The sequence below is a fragment of the Heliangelus exortis genome, chromosome 12, assembly GCF_036169615.1.
Source record: "Heliangelus exortis chromosome 12, bHelExo1.hap1, whole genome shotgun sequence".
NCBI lineage: Eukaryota > Metazoa > Chordata > Aves > Apodiformes > Trochilidae > Heliangelus > Heliangelus exortis.
This window is the reverse complement of record NC_092433.1, coordinates 19,271,982-19,288,922: the sequence shown is the minus strand read 5'-3', so window position 1 is coordinate 19,288,922 and position 16,941 is coordinate 19,271,982. Positions and strand designations below refer to the sequence as shown.

The 16,941-nt window shown below is 42.9% G+C and overlaps 1 protein-coding gene across 2 annotated transcripts in view; it reads right to left on the bottom strand.

The window, feature by feature from the left end:
• LOC139801712 (contactin-4) overlaps nt 1-16,941 on the bottom strand; it is a 257,518-nt gene that overhangs the window by 221,589 nt on the left and 18,988 nt on the right. For both annotated transcript variants that reach the window (XM_071756351.1, XM_071756350.1), the window contains exon 2: nt 4,859-4,899. The gene's annotated coding sequence lies outside the window, so the exon portion shown is untranslated. The remainder of the gene's footprint in view (nt 1-4,858; nt 4,900-16,941) is intronic.

Genomic DNA, 16,941 nt, shown 5'->3' with positions numbered 1-16,941 from the left:
TTCTGATTCCTTCTTCATGCCACATGGTGTATTGAGGACAGCTGCCACTCACTGAGGACTGAAATAACATTTTACTAGAAAACTTTGAGCAGGGCAGTGGCATCCCATCATCTCACAGATTACTTCCATAATTTGTTCTATGAAAACAAAACTTGCATTCTTTTACAAATTGAGTTTTACCTTTAAAAAAAAAAAAAAAAGAGAGAAACTGAAACTGAAAACAGGTTTCCAAGTAAAGAGGCAAAGTTCTTCTTCCTAAATGGTACAAAAAAAAAATAAATAGGTACTACAATCGGGTTGAACGAATTAATCAAAACAAAAGGGTTCTGTTTTCCTTCTCAGGGAAAACACCAACATCAACTGTGCTTCTAAGTACAAGAAACTAAGAATCTAATTTCAAAACTCAATAGGTGTGCTGGGGAAAATGTATCTGTCCGTGAGAAAATGCAGAATCATGTCATCCCCAAACTGTCAGTCCAGCATTTTCCAGGAGCTCTCCTCTCACTTAAGTATCCCTTGAGGCACCAGGCACCACAAGATACAGGATGACTGATGCACCACCTCAAACAACAAATCCAACTGTGATTTTAATTGAATTACAGCAGCCATTTTATTTTTTGCAGAGCCTCTAGACTCTGTGTCTCTTGCTTGCTTCCAGTGATTCAGCACTTTATTTCTCAGTGCTCTAATCCCTCCTTAAGACAGTTTCTCATTCCTTTTAAGCAGTTCTTCCATCAGCAGCTACCTGTATCTTTGTTGTTTAAGGCTCTTCCTTTTTTATTAAGGAGAAGTAGTTTATCTCTGACATGCTGCTTTTCAGACTCTACACCCAGGAGAAGGCTCCATCTTTCAGCAGCTCAGGAGTTGTCCTCACAATACTCTGTCCCTCCACACCTTTAAGCTCACTTGACATTGCAGAAATTAAGAAAAGGAGACAGAGGAGAGGAACCTGAAGCCCAGTTGAGCAGCAGTCAGTGACACCCACCTATACACAAGCCAGCTGTGTTCTTCACAACATCTGGAAAATAGATATTTCCTTGGCTGTTTCCAGGGGACTCCCATAAGGCTATCAAGTGCCTACTGTAGTTGCTATCCCAAAAGGTATAAATAGCCTCATTAATAGGGAAAGAAAAGGCAAAATAGGCAAAAATGACTGCCAGGCCCTGCCTCTGCCAGAGCAGACAGGGGGAAGTGTCAGTCACTCCATAGTTCAAGAACACCTTGATTCAAAGGCTGATGCTTCTTGACCTAGTTATTTAGGCACTGGCTTAGAACTTACTCTGTTTAGGGGCTCTTTATTGTAGTAATGAACAGTTTAAAAATATCAAATGCTTTTGACCATAAGCAGCCAACAGCCTTTAGCTGTTTATCTCAGAAAGTTAATCCTCAAAGGGTGACCCTCATGTCCAAAATATGCTCTCAGTCATGAAGAAGGACTGTTAAGTTCTTCCACAGAACCACTTTTAGTGGCATTTTATCATCAAAAGTTACTTTCCCCTTAATCAAAGGCTAATGCAACATGAAATCCTTAAATAAGGGCTGCACCAGAAGATAAAGTTAGCAACCTTGAAAAGGCTGGAAAATAGCAATTTGCACACACAAACACAAGATTTAGAACTGCCATCACAACCTGCAGCATCCATCACAAGCAACAGTGGCTTTAACAGGGCTATTTCAGAGTGTATTAAACTTGATGACATCTTAACCTTCTTGTAAGGCCACAACAATCCCTTTACAATATCAAAGAGCAGGAGACCAGATTTGCTTCATGCAGAATTATCCTTTGCAGCAGATTTATTTTAAGTTTTGTTCAACTATCTGATTGGGGCTTTTTATTCATCACATTCTTACCATGAACACCAAAGTCATGAGTGCTCTAAACAAACTCAAGCAAAATGCTGCCCCTGCAATAATTAATTCTAATCCAGACGTATCAAAAGTTGTCATTTCAGTCTGCTGTAAAATTAGCAAACTGTCTCTGAGGTGCGACATCAAGGAGAGCTGAGACTTCTTGTCTTTTAGAAGACACCACTAAAGCCACTGTAAAATGACAATTTTGCTAATTCACTTCTTCAAATTACTGGAGAAACAATTGGTTCAGTTTTAATGGTTTGGGCTTTCCAGGCAGAGGGAAGCCCTGGTGGCATGAGAAACCTAATTCATATGAGAGAAGTGCAGAAAAGTAGGAAAAGAGTAAGACTGAGTGGCAGACATCTGGCAGGAAGGAGCCTGGGAATCGTGGAATCATTTAGGTGGAAAAAAAACCTTTAAGATCATTGAGTCCAACCATAAATTTAACACTGCTAAGTCCACCACTAAAACATGTCCCTAAGAGCCACATCCTCACATCTTTTAAATACCTCCAGGGATGGAAGGAGGACTGTTATTTCTTATGGAGCTTGAGAAGCAGAGGGATGCCTGAAGAACACCAACAATTCCCATCTTTGAAGGAACAACCTAAAAAATTAACTACACTAAATCTATATCCAAGCAATACTCTTTACACACTGATCCACACCACTTCCAACTGAGCAAATTTCTGCCTGAACAAATAGCAGTTCTCCAGATTCAAGTAGCCACGAGCTACAAGACACAAACTTTCACACACTAGCAAAGGAGAAGCTACCACGTTGGTGCTGGATGCCAGTGGAGGAAGAAAAACCTTAGAGTTTCATTTCTTAATTAACTGTTGTTCAGACACTAAGGCAAAAATTCATTCTGATTTTCTATCCTAGAGCTCTTAGCCAGCACATTCAGTGTTCCTGTGCAGACAAGGACATTTCTCCAGCACAACTGCATGCTGTGTCTCTGCTAATATTTCCAAATAAAATTACCTGCTAAGCCTGGTTGTTGAATACAACACACAGGTGCTACAAGCTTTCTAAGATTACTGTTAGCCTGTAGCTGTTTTAATTAGCTTGACAGGTAATAAAGCAGAATTTTATAATTATAGCTATTACAATGCACAAATGTTTCCTTTCAAACCTGTACTTACTGAGTCACTCAGGGAAACAACAGCCAGTTTTGGTTCACCAGACCAGAAGCTTCCTCTATGCCTTGTTTATGGCTTAGCAAGACCAGAATGCTGCTTATGAAAATCTCACAGAATCACAGAATGTTAGGGAGTGGAAGAGACCCCCCAAAAAACCCCAAACAACCCTGTCAGGGCAGGAGCATCTAGTGTAGGTCACACAGGAAGGCACCCAGGTGGGTTTTGAATCCTTCCCTCAGAGCTGAAAGGTCTACAGAGCCAAAATTCTAGTCCTCATACGTTTACTTTTGTCAAATACAACAAGGTGTGTGCTGCCTCAGTTTCCTCCAAAGTGTGCTGAGCTTAGTTCTTTGAAGACACAATGCTGGGTCTCAAGGTACGTGGCTGGCCAAGGGCCCCATCAGTGAAGGGCAGATGCTTTACCACAAAATTTGTCCAAGTTCTCTTCCCAGGACATAGAATCATTGGAGCAGTTTGGCTGGAAAAGACCTTTAAGGTGACCCAAGTCCAACATTAACCCAGCACTGCCACGTCCACCACTAAACCACACCTGAGATGGGATTGCTATTCTGACTCTCCTTCCCATCCACCACAAGAGCTGCATTATGGCTTGTGGTCCCATTACCAAACCAAACCATCACCCAGCACATCCCTGAACCTTTGAGCACTCTGATTCACCCTGCACTTTATTAAACATCACTTCCAAACGCCAGACCGGTTCCATCCCAGAATTGGGGCATTTAACCCAAATTCCAATCACATTTTTGCTTATGAGAATTGCTTACTAAACACTTAACACTCTTCTGTAAACAAAAAGCAATTTCCATTCTCCTGCCTGGAGTGGTGTCAGCATTTGCAAGCCATTACCAATGTGTGTGTAGCTGTCTGCTCCAGTCCTTCCCACTTGCTGTCAAAGCAGTGTTCAAGGCTTTGGAATGCAGAACACAAGTCTGCAGCCTAAAAATAATATCCTGAGATTTGATCCTGCACTTCTTATTCAGGCTCAATTAATCAAGGTTGCCCAAGTCTTCAGAAGTACTTTTCATCAGCAGACTGGAAACACTGCCCAGATGAAATGGGTATCAGCATCTCCTTTTTACCATGGGGAACCCAAAAACCTGAGATGTCACCTGAGAAAGGTCTTAGAGGCTAATTTTGGAGTACTGTCCAAAGGGATGAGGAGTCCATTATTCAGTGTTATCTTTTATGTAAAGGAATAAGCTTTTCCTTTCCGATGGCAAGCAAGTGATATATTGCACAATACTTATTATGCTACCTTGGAAAACCTCCCACACAAAGATAGCTTGATAAATTTCAGAAAAAAATCTCAACCAACAATACTGACTCCTGTGGACATTCAACCTGAGATGTCATGAAGAAAATTTCAGTTTCAGAAGTGCCACAGGTTGGTTTGACTAATTCAAGTGCAGAATCAATCATTCAGTGATTAATTAAATGCTGGTTTTTGAAGTCTGCTTACAAGAAAAATAAGCAAAAACCAGAAAACAACCACTATTGATAAAAAAGACCTCAATATCCTTTTGTAAAAGTTAAAGAATGAAACTTAAATACAGTCTTTTGACCTATGGTATGTTTACAACAATAGTTGTCTGAAGGCAAACTGGTCCATGGTTTCTATAAACCTTCCATGTAGAATTACCTAAATATATACACCCGAAAAACTTAAATGCAGATCTGATGTATTTTTTAAAAAGGTAAACAAAACCCACTGTCAGTGTACTGGGAAACTAAAGGGCAGATTCTTTAGTCTAAGGCACAAAGAGATTTTGACATTCAAGGCAACATTAGGAAAGCAGAGAAATTACCATCACTAACCCATTAAAATTAGCATTAAAGAGCTCTTACCTTCTCCAGTGCATGGCATGTAGCCTTCAAACTTCCAATACCTGAAAGCAAAAAGACATGGGGAAGGTCAGTTAAACTGATATTTCAAGTGATTACATTCATTCTTATCCATATTAAACTTATTCCCCCCACCCCAAAACGTGTCCCCCTTTTCCCTCCACCAGCCCATTGCTCACTGCACTACTTGAACCTTATTTTTTCACGAAGGGCTGAACCTCCTCTGGCTGCTAAAGTCACTGATGGTGAATCCCCAACCTTCTCCCATCCCTCAAATGCTTTCTGTGTCCCAATGCTGGCACAGACACCTCAGGTTTCTCCCACCACTAACTCAGGGCAACTCTCAGTTCTTAAAGAAACCAACCAAAATCCAAAAAAAAAAGGACTGACGCACAGCCCAAGGAACTCCAGTACAACAGTTACATCACCCCAACTGCTTGCCAAACACATTTTGAAAAGTAGAAAACCAATGGGAAACCCGTTCAACCCATGGTTTTAATCACACAGCTTCACACATCCAGTAGCTGGGCATGGGACCCACAAAATACACCTGGCAGACACAGAAGATACATGTATGGAACTAGAATTACATGAGCACCATAATGCAGCAAAAGTACTAAGAAACAGAAGGGGTTGGGGTTTTTTGTTTTTTTTTTTCAGTATCTACACATCCCAGATAAAAGAGAAAAAAAACCAAAAAAACAAAAAAACCCAAAAAACCTGACTTCATCCATTTGCTAACTGAAGGGTTGCACTGTGACTCAAGATCAAGTCACAACCAGAGGCCCCCCCTGCTTCTGTTGAGGGCTTCAACAAAATCACAACTTGAGAGTACAAAAGGCTCCTCCACCATGTGCTCCACACCAGTTTTGCTGGGGGAGATTTTGGGCTATGGAATTACATTACTGGGAGCCTACTGGAAGGTACATTCCACCTCCATTTCACAAATACACAGCACCCCAGCAGCTTTCTGGAAGGACTCTGAGTGACATTTCTCAGAGAAAAGCAAAAGGAGCCAGAGATTGGCTCATCTGGGGCTTTGCACAGCTCTCCCTTGCCACCCAGATTCACTGGAGGGAAGAGCAAATCCAGCCCCAGCAACCTGATGGGGAGCAGGTGGGATCCAGCACCAGCTCCTTGGGAGAGGAACAGGCTCAGAGGAAGGATGGAGCCAGATGGAGCCCCACCAAAGTGAGCACAAGGCTGGGTAGAGCAGATAAATATTTGACATTCAGAGCTTCGCTAATTAGACATCAAGAAGAACTGAAGGGTTTCCTAACGATCAAAATATTACTCTGTTTACTGGAACTGTTCAACTCAGCACTTCAGTCACAGAAAGTTTAGGAGAACAATTTGCACAAGAAATCCTCCGACACCAACACTCGATATTTTTAGACACCTACAAATCCATCCCTTGCTCCTGAAAACCAAAAGAAAAAACTCCTTTTTTCCTTTGAAAATTCCAATTGCCTCTCTAGTTCTAAAGTATCCCTGAACTTACGTGGGCACACAGGGCAGAGAGCCAAAGCAGAAGAGGTTTTTCACAAAGAACCTGTCACACAACCTTCAGAACTGCATTTGGTTTGGGTTTTTTGCCGTTTTTCGTGTATTTTTTTTCTTTTAAATCCCTGTCATGCCTGCGTGCATAACTGAGCTAGGGTGGGTTTTTTTGGCACTCGTGTGGGAGACTGGATCAAATCTCCATTTTTCTCTTCCCCCACAATCCCAGTAAATGCACTTATTACCAAGCCCATTACTGCTTTCTCCTGCTGGAACTGCTCCCTTTGGGTAGATGTTTGCTCAAGCAGGACATCTCATCTCCCATATGCTCACCAAGTGCTTTGGATACTAAAAAATTCTGGGGTGGAAGGAATGGGTGACTGGTTAAAAACCCTCTACATTTTGACTTCTGTCTACTTGACCAAACCACCAGCTTGAAGTTACTCAAACCCTCCAGAACTTCAGCTTCCAGCAGCAGAAGCACTTTTGTGGTCGATTTCTTCCATCACTTTGCACTGGCAGGAAGGTATTGACTTGAAAACCAGGGGCCAGGCCAAGTCAGAAGGTTTCACTTCCACAGTAACACCTGAATCCTTGGCTTGCTTGCTGGTGGATTCCAGCACTGTTACTAACACAACAGATTGATGATGGGAGCTAAGGGAAAAGACACAGTTTTCTGAAGCTGCACTATAAATCCTGCACACATTTGTCACACGAGCATTTCCTGTGCATTTCAACGGTGTTTAGTGAGTCAGCCAAAAGCCTTTTGCAAGTGTAATCTGTCTTGGGGAGGAAAAAATCACAAAGCCTCATCACCATCATAGCTCTCCCAGGGTTTGCTAAGTGTAGCCAATGCTGTCAAAATAAGGATCCCGTGGGGTTTATTGAAATATTTAATTTCCACTCCTCTGTTACAAAGTGTGATTTGGAGGTAGCAATACTCCTAAAATCCTCATCAAGTGGGAATGAGCATTACACATCCAGAGTGGATTTTTAGGCTTTACACAGACATTCCTTTGATGCCATTTGCTTCACAAACTGAAAGAACCTTGACCTGCCTGACTGCATATTGATAATAAAATAATCTTTAGACACCAGAATTCTTTGGAGCCACTGGCAAAGAAATCTCAGTGCAATTCACCAGCTGATACATAAATTGAACCTCTAAGCTATGTAACCCTTAAAATTGTCTTTTACTACTTAAACTGCTTTCCTGCTCCATCAGAACAGGTTTGGAACAACTGAGTGCAGACTGAGGAGAGGCCCCTGTTTGAAATGTTCTTCCAAAGCTCTTGTCCCATGCAGAGACACAGGTGAAGAGGCCCTATCTCAGTGACAAGGCCAGAATACCTCCAGGAAGCTGCATTAAGAAAGGACAATGTGCTCATCACCTTTCTGCTTTAAATGCAAAGTAATGAAATGCATTAAATTGTTTTCAATTCTCTGTGAGTGATCCTCTGGTCTCTGGGAACTGCTGATGAAGAGATCCTTGGCTCATCTGCATAGAGAGCAGCAGCCCAGCCACTCACTGAAGGTTATTTTAACAGAACATCTCAGGCTTTGGTGACCCAAAGGGAAAATTCACAGCAGAAAGTCAGGGGTTTTACACGTGTCTTTTTCATTACCAAGATCTTTGTAGTCTGCTCCAGTTTATTTTCCAAGCTACAGGAGATGGGTTGTACCAGCTCCTCACTAAGAAAACAACCACATTTTGTTCAGCATCACTGCAAGCTGCAGGTTTATAACCCCCTAATTTTTCATGATCTGACAAGAGCCCATATCGTAGCTATAATGCCAAGAGCCAAGTTTAACCCTTCTCCCCAGGGAGCAGAGGTCACAAGGTTACAGGAGCTCCTCAAACCATCCCCAGCCCATGTTGATGACTCTGTAGAGGGTCGACCACAGCTTCAGAAAAACAGATGGGAAGTTCCCATATTGGAAGGTCCCAATTTCTGCTCTCTCAAGTTTCTACTGTGCCCAGAGTCTGCCTCAGCTGAAGGACATCACTTAAAGGGTATTGTTCAATGTCACATCTCAGTGATTCTTTGCATGAAAGAGCAAGCTGAAGTTAACAGGGTATACCTGCCAGGGAAGGGAGGGGACCATTAGTTCCCCTTCAGTTCTCATTCCTATCACTCTGTTATATTAAATCTTTTCTTACTGGGATTGCAGTGCCAGAAGCGAAAATTAAAAGTGATCAGAAATCTCTCTAATCACTTGTAACCAATTACTTAATACCAAACACGAAAGGTCAGTGGTTAAAAAAACAACCCAGGCACTGACTAATTAATGTATACACAGCTCATAATAATTAGCAACCTTGATGGTTAATTTCCCATGTTTTACCACTGATGTTTTTATTCGAGGTGACAATTTTGTGCTTATTTGCAAGCTGAGGTATGTATTGACATAGTCCCCTGATTGCTGTAAATGAAAGCCTTAAATATTTGCTGCCAGTAAAACATTTTCAACTTTTAGCAAGATTATCTTCTAATACTCAGCAGTGTGAGATTTTTTTTATGACCTTATGTGTTGAGGAATAATCTTCTGCAAGAAGATAAAATGGATGCACGCCCACAGTCTATCCTTGCTAGAGCTAGAGCTCCACATCCCTTAAACTGCTTGGTTTTCTTCTTTTTAATTTGCTCCTGGTCCTTGCAAACCAGAAGATGCTGCAGATCGCCCACATACTCCCCCCCACACCAAGTTCTCCAAAAAAACAAGGTCTTTTTGCCCTCTAAGTGGGCTTCAGTTAAAAAGTGGAAAGTTACCTAAGTAGGTCACACAGCACAGAAATACATCAAGTCTGCAAAGGGTGTTGGACTTAAACGTGAACACACCAACCACAAAGTAAACATCTCCCAGTGCTTACCCCCATTCTTTTATATAAAAAACCAAACAGATGATTAAGGGGTTTTAACTTCACATTTCTCTGATCAACCATGGATCAAGGATAGGTGAACAGAAGACAGAAAAATAAATCTGCAAGATTGGCCCAGAAAGCCCCCTCTGACTTTGCAGGTTGCCACCACAAACACATGGGTGGGCACACAGGCAGGGTGAGTCTGCTCATCTCAAGGGTGCCTCAGTGGAACAAGTAGCACCTTTTAAAAGTTTTTGCTAAGCCACTGCTCTCTGAAGTCTTGGAGAACCACGAGGTGGACTTGAAGCTTCAATAGCCCAGGCAATGCTTTATTTCCATGTATTAATGCTCTGAAAATCAGCAGAGACATTAACGTGCTGCTCCTGCTCTTGGAGGCTCAGCAACAGCCTGGGTGGTGGGAGGAGAGCAAATATCTTACTGGGAGAGCAGCACATGGCAAAGAGCTGTACATCCAAGAAAACACCTCTATTCCTACTGCCTTAAGAAAAAAAACTTATTTTTAAAAACGCTAAAGCGTAACCATTGCATAATCAATCTTTAAGACAATCAATTTGGCAAATCCTGGATGCCACTGGGGAAGGCTAGAAGCAATACCCACAAAAGCCACCTTGACCTTAACAGGCAGCTAAAAAAGGTGTTTGTATACAGGATTGTGAGAATAGGAAACCAATACATGAACTGCCAAGAGTTTGCAGTCTTAATATTCAGCAGAGAGCTATCAAAAATATATATTTTTTTACCTTATTCAGTCTGCTCAAAGCAGCACACAGCAAGGAAAGCCACCAAGTGTAATAAAATTGACACTATACACAGCAACAGCAAAAGCCTCACAAAATTTCCCAGCTGCAGAAGGTTATTGGGGTCCAAGAAATCTCACTTTCCTGGAAACAGTATTTGGGATTTCTTGTTCAGGGCAATTTCATCACTAATCAGAGGCCCACATTATAAAGCTACATCACATTCAGAGGTTTCTTCCAAAGGATTCATAAAACACAAGAATAATGAAGAATTGTTAACAAAATGCAATCTTTAGTCTTCTAAAGGAAGTTGCTTCTGAATTCTACAGGAGGCAACTGATACTTCCAAAAAGCCTCAGTCTGGAGGAGCAGCAGGCAGCAAAGAAAGGGGAGTACAAGCTGAAAACCTCAGAGCAGGGATAAACACCAGAAAGGCTGGGGGAATAAAGGAGCAAAAGCTTCAGATGTGAAATCAACAGCTGGAATATGAGCCATGCAAGGGGCAGAGATGAGACTGTCCCCCTTCAGTGACAATGGGAAGCAGGACATGAGAATCCAGAAAACCCAGTGATTTAGTTTATTGCCATCTACTTGATGCACAGGTTAGATATCTTTTTATTTAAAAAAAAAAAAAATTATAAAAATAGACAAGTCCTGAACAAGACCAAATACTTTGAAGAGAGAGACTTCAGTGAAGGCCACACACAGGCAGAACCTACAACCTGCCAAATCAGAGGAGCTTAATGCACAGGAACAAATTGCTTCCCTCTCATTTTTACTAATTCCATTACTGGTTTTCCTAAATCTAAACTGAAACCCAGACCAGTATAAGAGCACCAGTATTTCCCAGCCAGCAGGCAGCCTGCCTCATTCTCTTACCCTTTAACTTCCCAGATCTGCAGCAACACTCTGCAAAAGAACTAAGGAATATTTTACCAATTTATTCTTGCAGAGTCACTGGGTTATTACTAGAAGGGAAAAAAAAAAAGAAAAAAGAAAGTCTGTTGCAATGTAATCTATCCACTTTCAGAAGCAGGGAAAGCTATTAGTCTGCATCCTGGTGATACCAAGTCCTTTTCATACAAACAGGAGAACAAGCCAAGCTACCCAGCCTTGACATCTGTCAAAACAGAACAGGTCTCAAGTAGTAATTTATAATGGCCAGCTTTTTTTTACTTCTCTTCTTTCAGGAGTTCAATTATTGCCATAGCATCGTGAATAAGTGGTGTTATTTTCAGGGAAAATTAGAGAAAAGGAAATATAATAAGCACAAGATTTGCCAAAGTCCCTTCCCCCTTTTTTTTTTTCCAAGTCTATGCATAAATTACTCTCCTCCACTGTATTCTACTGCTGGGAACATAGCAGTTCAACAATTTCCCTTTCTTTCAGAGTCACCACTTTTGCCATGATGTCCTCTCCATTATTTAGTCCCATTTATCTTAATCACACAATTAGTTTGACTCCATTAATAGATGTACAGGATGGAGGAAAAACAAATCCCAACCATCCAGCTGTGGGTCCTCACACCTTCACTCTGGATAACCTGAAAGCATTCATGAATTCAGCTATAAAAATCAGTATGGCAGGAGCAGGGTATGTCAGTGGTGACCTAGTGGAGCAGTGCCATGCCTCCAGGCCAGGTTTTATCCACACCTCATCTGTGGTACCATGAGAAGCAGCCTGGGTTTGTTTAGACAGCCAGCAGTCCACCTAGCACCAGCCAAGCACAGAATCATCTTCCATGGGTACTAAAGCTGGGACTTCAGAGCAAGTAAAGCCACTTCTCTGAGTCTACTAAAACTGTACTTAATTTAAAATTCTCACCAATGTCAAGATCAATCCTCTCTCTTCCTTTTAATTCTCCTTGAATCCACTGCTCAAAGGTGCCAGGGAACATTAGGGACCTTGCTACCACCCAGCTGGAATGAAGTGCAGCCAATTCCCTTCCTCTCCCAGCTTCTCTTGAAGGAGTCAAGCCCAATATCTCCATTTGCAAAGTCATTATTCTATCAATGCCCTGAAAAATTTAGTAGCAGCTGTTTGACTTTACATTTCAATCCAGGTCATAAACTCCCTAATACAGTGAAACCTGTGCCTTACCTGGCATTTCCATGGGGTAAAGCTGCAGGGACTAAGCCACACAGATGCTGCTTGCAGTCATACTTCAGGTTCACCTGACTTTCTGCCTATTCTATGCATATTTTGATGACTCAAACCAATTATTCACCACCCTCCAGAAGCCCATGCTTTGCTATTTACACATTTATCCATGAACAATAACAACAGGAACTTCAGAATAACCTTACAGCATGAAGGATAATACTCAATCCCCAAGCCTAAGCACTACCATTAGCACTGGGCAATCTTGGAAGTAGGAGCAAGGGATGTCAGAGGTTTCTTTTAGGCCATTCAATCCCCAGAGCTCTGAGCCACTAGGCAAGTCAGAAAAGAATTGGCCAAGTACCTAAAAGAAGTGATTACTTGAGAGATGGGAGAGGGGGAAATAAAGGATCCTAACTAGCAGCTTATTTACCAGATATGGGGCAACAGCTTTAAATTAGAGAAGAGCAGATTTAGATTGGATGTTACGAAAAAGTTCTTTACCATGACAGTAGTGGAAAACTGGCAGAGGTTGCCCAGGGAGGTGGTTGAGGCCTCAGCCCTGGAGATGTTCAAGGTGAGGTTTGGGGAGGCTCTGAGCACCCTGATCTGGGTGAGGGTGTCCCTGCTGACTGCAGGGGGGGGGCCTTCCAACACAAATTATTTTGGTTCTATTTATTTTCAGTATTCCTTTCCTACAATTATCAAAATGCATGAAAATATAAATACCTGAAACAGAAGAGAAGGCAGGATGAGCAAATGCAATAGGAGGGACAGCCAGGAGCAACACAACAACACAAAAGCTCCAGTGAAAAACACGCAAAGCTACATGGCACTGAGTTAATTCCCTTTATATGCTGCTACTGCAGCTCAGCAATGGAAAATACTCATCATCCTTTTCTAAAGTTTGAGCAGGAGTCAACTAAAATACCCTTGAAGGTTTCAACCAGCTCTAGGCTATAACTGAGCACGATATGGTGCATTTGGCTTGCAACCTTATCATGCAAACAAATATCCAGGACACTGCTGAAGTAGAATGAGCCAGTGAGAGCCATCTCCTAAATGTTTCTGAATAAATATTAACACCCATGAGAAAACCAGCAGATATTAGAGACCACCTTCCAGAGGTTAAGAGCACACCTAACACTTCCCATGAGTCTCATTAGCTACCAGGCTTCTCTGGTTGCCCTCATGGTAACTATCACAGCCACCATCACCACACCTGGAGACCCCTCAGCACTTTCTCTTTGTTAATTCTTCTCTTCCCATCAGCTCTCTAGCACACAGGTCAGGACTCATGTTTCTTCCATACAACTGAAGATGGTCTGTCTGCAGGACACTAAGCAGCAACTCCCTCATTAACTCCAGACATCTTCTGGAAGCCAAAGAATTATCCACCCAGCAATGTTAATTCTACCAAGGGAGCAGCAGAGAAGCAGGGTAAAGAAATTCTATGATTCTATGAAATCAAATAAAAAGTTCCGAGAATCAGAACTCAGCAGAGCCCTAAATAAACACAGAGCCTCACCGTGTGTTTTGACCAGAGCAATTTACCCAGCCCTGTGCATAATCCTCAGAACAAAAGGTGTTACCCTCAGGCCAAAATCTTATCTCACTCTTGTCTACAATTTCCAAAAGCCTTCTGACAGCAAAAAGTCTTCCCTGAGCAAAGCAGCAAGACCCCCAGGGCTCCTCCCAAAGCCCTTAGCAAGCTCACCAAGGACAGGTCCTGGGGAACCCCTTCTGCTCCCCTCCTCCTGTGGAGCTGCTCCCTCCCTGAGCTCTCTCCCTGTCTCTCTCCCAGCCACCTCCTCTTAGGACTTCCTCTAGAGGAGATCTCCTCTCAGGGGGCCTTTTAACCTCCCCCCTTTCCCCGTCTGGGCCTGGAGAGGCAGGTCCATGGGCAGCCCTGCTCTTCAAGGCACAGGGTTATTGCTTCCACCTGTGTGAAAATGCTGGGATGGGGAAACGCTAAAGGAAAAAGACTGAGTTGAAATGTGGCCCTGGTGCCATTTACCCTTCACTCAGTCAGAAGAGGAGAGGTACCTCGTGGAGCTTCTCCATCAGTCCCAGCAGTGAGCTGGTTGCTATGGCATAAGGTTTCCAGCCAAGGTGACTCTGATAGCAGCATGGCTGGGAGCTGTTCTGGTAAATACAGAAGCAGCAATGAGGAGTGCAAAGATGCTCTCCCTTGAGCAGGCATAAAATCTTTCCCTAAATGCAGGGGTCTGGCCAGCAAAGCAAAGCAAAAACCCTTCATTACCAAGGCACCCAGCAGCTCCAGCCCAAGAGGAGACATGGACTACCCCAGGAGATAACACTGTCCTTTGTGTCACTCACAGCTGCTTTGTGAATCCTAAATATTCTCCTAGATCTTCAAATTAAAGCAATGCAAATGCTAATGAGCTGGCCTTGAGCAGGCAGCACCATGGGGCATCTGCCTTCCCCATCAAAACCCTTCCCAGCATCAGCTCCCAGAGCCAAAGCTTTTCCCAGAGCTGTTGTAAACCCAGAGTATCCTTTCTGCCACATGTGAGAGGGGACCAAAGCAGCCAGCTGGATCTCAGAGATCCTCTATTACAGTGATAATGCTCAGACACCACTTAATTTCTTTCAACAAGCCAAGTGGTGGAGGATGGAACAGCAAGAAATGGGCTGTGCAGGTGAAGTCTGGCAGCAGAGTCACTCCAGGTGGGTGAGAGAGGACTGCAGGAGGGAGGCATAAAATTACCATTCCTAGCACTGGACATGAAAGCCACCACTGCCCTTGAAGGCATCCATGAAGTACACCTTAGCAGGTATTATAGTAATTGGGTAATATTTTCTGTTAGAGCTGCTGGGTGGAGAGCATTCATCTATGCCAGGAACAGAGGTCACTGTCTCACCACATCCTCACAGCTGCACTGGGATTTCTACTCACCAGAGACCCAGCACTCCCTCCTGTGACACATTCTCTTTTTTAGGGAGGAGATGTTAGTATTCAGTCAGAGAAAATAATTTCAAATGGGAAATACAGGCCCAAGGCAAAATGCAACTTTGTGGCTTGGGGACAGCTGACCTAACTTAGCCAAAGGAAACCCAACTTTCATAGAGCCACAGCATGGCAGGCTGGAAGGGACCTCAAGGATCATCTGGTCAAACCCTTCTAATATTTTTGTTTATGTGAGATGTCTCGAGCTGAGACTTAAAAACCTTCCAAGCAGGAATCCATCACTTCCCCTGGGAGACCATTTTTTTGACTGTCCTCAGAGTGAAAATTTTACCTTGTGTCCAACTTTTCCTAGACAACAGCAGCTCTGGCCACAGAAGCTGGGAGACACATTAAAAAGGACAAAAAGTCAAAAGATTTGCTCTCCACTGCACTGATTTCAACTGCCTATAAATACCTCACTTTCTATACAAGGTATAAATAACTACACCAAATTACATGTTAATTACTGACAATTAAATTGCAGCGTAAATACAGCAATGCACGAAGATAATCAGCTGGTTAACTTGTACAATGGAAATTAATTGATAACAGGAGATTTAAAATTGCAAATTAGAGTGATTATATTTTGAATAGGATGTCAGAGGTGAGGTACCACCCACAAATATCACTGAGCTTTTTTCCCCCCACATTGCACACTTACACGTGCCAGGAGGTGCCCCCCTCAGGGGTGGCAGAGGGAAGAAGTGACCATCTTCAGGATCAGCACATACACTCTTTGCTGTCCTTTCTGACATAATTATCCTACAGAACTTCCAGGGCTTTCCATTATCTGAAACATTCCCCGTGCTGCTGGCAATGGGGTACTTCTGATTAGCTTCGGAGAGAGAAACCTCAACAACTTCATCTTCCCCTGGTTTTTCCCACTCCCTCTCCCCCTTAGCTCCATCCACCACTACATTCAGTTTCACTCGTGTGGCCGTCTACAGCTCTAAGCAGAAATTGTCTGCAATTTTATGCCTTCAAAATCCTGGGATTTTTTTCATTACTGCACCGACAGGCAGAAGGCAAATCTAGCATCCAGTCATCAAATCACAGCAGTGGGTGGTTTTGCTCTTTACTGGAATGTGTTTGTCCTTTTCTCAAAGGTTGGGATTGTGTGTTTGTGTTATTCCAGAGCGTTTCCTCTTGTCCCTGGCTCCTGTGAGCATGAGGACAGCTGCAGGAGCCATTTGTTGATTTTCTATTGACTGCTGTTTGAGGATGAAGGTGTCTCTCATTACTTTCCTATAATACAGTGAGGAGACCAATTGAGCTACATTGACCCTTTAATGATGTTTATTTCTTCCTGTATTAGTGCCTGTGTTGAGCAGAGGTTTTGTTGTTCATTCTGTGTCTGTTTTGCTGATTTGGGATTAGGTGAAGCAGCTTGTAGGCTCGCTGTGGTCAGGGATTTTCAAGTCTGGATTTTAGCCCTGCTGTAACTTCCATGGGCTTGAGATGAAGATCAGTTGATGGGACAGTTTTGCTTAAATACACCAAGTCAGAACTGGTGGGGTGATGTGAGTCTGATGGGAGTCTGGCTGCTCCCTGATCCGTGGGGCATGGGAATGGGATGTTTGTAACAGGGACCATACTGGCTCCAACCTTCCTATTCCTCTGGGACACCTTTCCTACAGCCCAGCTGGCCTGACTTCTTCTGGAGAGGAGAAGGGGCCATCTGTGCAGGTCTCCAGCTGGCAGGAGTCACGAGGAAAGGGAGCACGAAGCAGATGAGGAGCTTTTTACAGCAAGTCCAGAATGAGGTTATGATTTTCAGTTTGCAAATTATGAGCCTGTGGATGGGTAGGAATATAAAGGTTCCCTTACAAAAGGGAGAGAGCGCAACAGAGCCCATTTTACTTATTCTTCAGCTCTATTATACTTTCTCTGTAGG